General features: G+C 40.1%; 1 protein-coding gene across 1 annotated transcript in view; it reads left to right on the forward strand.

Moving 5' to 3' along the window:
* Nucleotides 1-5,000, forward strand: part of LOC137988657 (exonuclease 3'-5' domain-containing protein 2-like) — a 32,089-nt gene that overhangs the window by 19,535 nt on the left and 7,554 nt on the right. The window lies entirely within an intron of this gene.

Here is a 5,000-nt window from a genome sequence, read left to right on the forward strand (position 1 = left end):
CCTGAATTGCTACTCCACTTTCTCATATTGAAGCCGCCTGACTTAAGGCAGAGCTTTATCTCCTTAGACAATTTGAACGCACTATCCACGTCACCATTTCCAGAGACATAGTCATCAACATATAAAGTCTTCAACAGCTCTCTTGCAAGTGCACTGTAAACTGGCAAACATGTGTTCAAATGGTGTCTGATTATGTCATTTAGAATGAAAGGACTTAAGTTTACACCAAACACCACATGTGCAAAACATAATGCCATGACCTCCGGACTTTCCTTGTTTGGATCTTTGACCCATAAAAATCTCAAAAAGTCCCTGTGTTCAGGTTCAATCTCAGCAAAATGTCAAATAACAAGGGATTAAGAGGAAGGTCCAATGTAGGCTCAAACACTTTAGATGAGGTATCATATACAACTTCTCCCTTTAGCTGTATCTCTGTCACGTCTCACAACTCTCCTGTGTGGAAGATAGAGAACATCTCCAGGCGGTAGTATTTGATCATGTGGTACCATTTCAACCACACCACTGTGCATTTTCTCTCTGATCACACCATCATACTGCCTTAGAATTTCTGGTTGGTTCTTGAGGTTACTTAATTGTTGTTGTCAGTCTACGCAATGCCACCGTATAATTGTCTGGTAACATGAGTTGATTGTAAGGTAACTTGACCTGGTATCTCTTCCCAGTAAATGTGATGTCATTTGAAAACTTGTCATAGACTGAAGTTTCATGTCCCTTAATGCCCAAAGTTTCTAAGTCCCAAAATTTCTGCAGATCATCGTTTATATCACTTATCTCTGTGGACTCTATCTTTAACACATGCGTTGAACTCAAATTCACTGTGCATGACCTTGTCAACTTTGAGCTCACAGTTGGTCCTGACAAAACCCAACCAAATTGGTTGCAAGGGCTACTGGTCCATAGGGATCTCCCTTAATGATATTCCCAGTGAAGAAAGACCGGTAATAATCTGTTCCTATCAGCACATCAATACTGACAGAATCACTTGTATCACATGCAAGTTGTAGACCCTGCAATGCAAGTAGGCCAATTTTTAGTCAACAGAAATTCTTTTGGTCAATCGAGGGACGCATACTTGGGAATGAAACGAAATTCCGATTTTATTTTACCTTTAACTCCGAGAGAGGCCCAAACAATGACCACCCAACCAATTCTAATTCCTTTTTTGTCTGTTTGGTGCCAATTACCCCTTGGTTGGAAGGAAAAGAGTTGACGACAAAGAATTTTCAAATTTTCTAGGACGTGTTTTCTTTATTCCTCGCCCACAAAAAAGACTAGTAGTGAAAACAAGTTCGTTTTTGTCGTACTTCAGTTTGTGTGGCATCTGAAAACGGACCAATATTGAAATGTCAGCTTTTCTCTACAGTGGTCAATTTTTAGAAGATCATTCAGCATTCCGGCGCATGCGCATGTCATTTCCGAGTTCGTGTTTGCCTCCTCTTCAAAGCGAGTCTAACTGCGAAGTTTTTGTGATGGTAATAAAGTTCTACTTTACATAAGAATGAAAAATAATTTAAGAACGGTGCCTACTATTGTTATTGTGCATACGTTCTGCGCATCTCAAGATACTCGGATTTCCTATGAGTGGTGCTTATTAATACAGGGATATTTTTGCGCGGTTCAAAACCATGCGGAGAAAGCAGAATTTTGCAAGTGCTCTTGGTATCCAAAAAGAAAATTGGGGGTAACCACGCATTTTTCAGAGATCATTAAGCTTCACTTTGGAAAAGAATGCCATTCATTACTTTGTCTTTGAAAGATTTTTTAAAATATTGTTGATTAATTATCTTTGAAAAATGCGTGGTTACCCCCAATTTTCTTTTTGGATTTCAATAACGCTTGTTAAGATCTGCATTTCCCGCATATTCAATAAACCGCGCAAAAATACCTTTGAATTAGCAGGCACAGTCCTTAATTAGTTTTCATTCAGATGTGAAGTTAGACTCGCTCTGAAGAGGAGACAGACATGAACTCGGAAATGGCCTCTTAAAACTGCTTTGTAATTTAGATTTTGGAGTTGTAACTTACAGTGAAATCACATCATCATGTATAGATTTTTTTCATAATGGTGGCCAAATAAAATATTCTTCTATGTTAATGCTAATAAGCTTTCCTAGCCTCGCTACAACGAGCAAATTCAAAATGAGGGAAAGAGGTCTAATTAACATAAATACAAAAGAATGAAAGTGGTCTGTAGATAACTGTAAAGAACACAACTGGGCATTAAAAAGTTTCCTCGTGAGTTTCAAATTTATTTTAATGGTGTTACTATCACAAAGCTATGGAAATGTAAAAAATTTCCTTGTTTCCAGTTGGGCTTCTTTAACTCCTTGTGGAATTCGTTTTCCTCATCAGGTCTTCAACAAGTATTCGATTCCCTATCATCTTGGTCGTTAGCCTGCAAACGCAGACGTATTTCCCAATCGTTTCTCTTCCCCGTTTCTCACTCCACTCTTCAAAAATATCGTTTTCCTTGCCAGGTCTCCGACCAGTATTTGATTCCTCGCCATCTCGGTCGTCTGACTCTTCATAAATATCGCTTTCCTTATCAGGTCTCCAACCAGTGTTCGATTCCCTGTCATTACGGTCGTCTGACTCTTCATAACTATCGTTTTCCTCATCAGGTCTCCGACTAGTATTTGATTCCTCGCCATCTCGGTCGTCTGACTCTTCATAAATATCGCTTTCCTTATCAGGTCTCCAACCAGTGTTCGATTTCCTGTCATCTCAGTCGTCTGACTCTTCATAAATATTGCTTTCCTTATCAGGTCTCCAACCAGTGTTCGATTCCCTGTCATTACGGTCGTCTGACTCTTCATAAATATCGTTTTCCTTATCAGGTCTCCGACCAGTATTCAATTCCCTGTCATCTCGGTCATCTGACTCTTCATAAATATCGTTTTCCTCATCAGGTCTCCAACCAGTATTTGATTCCTCGCCTTCTCGGTCGTCTGACTCTTCATAAATATCGCTTTCCTTATCAGGTCTCCAACAAGCGTTCGATTCCCTGTCATTTCGGTCGTTTGACTCTTCATAAATATCGTTTTCCTCATCAGGTCTCCAACCAGTATTTGATTCCCTGTCATCTCGGTCGTCTGACTCTTCATAAATATCGTTGTCCTTATCAGGTCTCCAACCAGTATTCGATTCCCTGTCATCTGGGTCGTCTGACTCTTCATAAATATTTTTTTCCTTATCAGGTCTCCAACCAGTGTTCGATTTCCTTTCATCTCAGTCGTCTGACTCTTCATAAATATTATTTTCCTTATCAGGTCTCCAACCAGTATTTGATTCCCTGTCATTTCGGTCGTCTGACTCTTCATAAATGTCGTTTTCCTCATCAGGTCTCCAACCAGCGTTCGATTTCCTGTCATCTCGGTCGTCTGACCCCTCATAAATATCGCTTTCCTTATCAGGTCTCCAACCAGTATTTTATTCCTTGTCATTTTGGTCGCCTGACTCTTCATAAATATCGTTTTCCTCATCAGGTCTCCAACCAGTATTCGATTCCTTGTCATCTCGGTCGTCTCACTCTTCATAAATATCGCTTTCCTTATCAGGTGTCGGACCAGTATTCGATTCCCTTTCATCTCGGTCGTCTGACTCTTCATATCGTTTTCCTTATCAGGTCTCCAACCAGTGTTCGATTTCCTGTCATCTCGGTCGTCTGACTATTCATAAATATCGCTTTCCTTATTAGGTCTCCGACCAGTATTCGATTCCTTACCATCTCAGTCGTCTGACTCTTCATAAATATCGTTTTCCTTATCAGGTCTCCAACCAGTATTTGATTCCGTGTCATTTCGGTCGTCTGACTCTTTATAAATATCGTTTTCCTCATCAGGTCTCCAACCAGTGTTCGATTTCCTGTCATCTCGGTCGTCTGACTCTTCATAAATATCGTTTTCCTTACCAGGTTTCCAACCAGTATTCGATTCCCTGTCATTTGGGTCGTCTAACTCTTCATAAATGTCGTTTTCCTTATCAGGTCTCCAGCCAGTGTTCGATTTCCTGTCATCTCGGTCGTCTGACTATTCATAAATATCGTTTTCCTCAACAGGTGTCCGACCAGCATTCGATTCCTCGCCATCTCAGTCGTCTGACTCTTCATAAATATCGCTTTCCTTATCAGGTCTCCGACCAGTATTCGATTTCCTGTCATCTCGGTCGTCTGACTCTTCATAAATATCGTTGTCCTTATCAGGTCTCCAACCAGTATTCGATTTCCTGTCATCTCAGTCATCTGACTCTTCATAAATATCGTTTTCCTCATCAGGTCTGCGACCAGTATTCGATTCCTCGCCATCTCGGTCGTCTTACTCTTCATAACTATCGTTTTCCTTATTAGGTCTCCAACCAGTGTTTGATTTCCTGACATCTCGGTCGTCTGACTCTTCATAAATATCGTTTTCCTTATCAGGTCTCCGACCAGTATTCGATTCCTCGCCATCTCAGTCGTCTCACTCTTCATAAATATCGTTTTCCTCATCACGTCTCCAACTAGTATTCGATTCTCCGTCATTTCGGTCGTCTGACTCTTCATAAATGTCGTTTTCCTCATCAGGTCTCCAACTAGCGTTCGATTTCCTCGCCATCTCGGTCGTCTGACTCTTCATAAATATCGTTTTCCTTATCAGGCTCCATTTCAATATCCAATAGGCCACTTTCAAAATACTATAATACTTTTTGTCTTCCCTCCAAAATTTGTTTACAGTTTCTCTTGAGACTTAAAATGGTTTCAAGAGAGAGTAAAAATAATGCTTATGCAAAATTTGGTTCAGCAATCAAAGACTATTATGGTATTTTTGAAAGCGACCAACAGACTATTTTCCCATCCCATAATGCTATACGTTTTAGAGGTTCTTTACATTAAAACAATGCAATTTAATTATTACTCTCGGGACTGTATCATGCTTCAGTGAACTGGATATCCACTGTTTTAATGGAAATAACCCGACAAAATGAACTGTGTTATGGGATTT

This window comes from Montipora foliosa, unplaced genomic scaffold (genome assembly GCF_036669935.1).
Source record: "Montipora foliosa isolate CH-2021 unplaced genomic scaffold, ASM3666993v2 scaffold_425, whole genome shotgun sequence".
NCBI lineage: Eukaryota > Metazoa > Cnidaria > Anthozoa > Scleractinia > Acroporidae > Montipora > Montipora foliosa.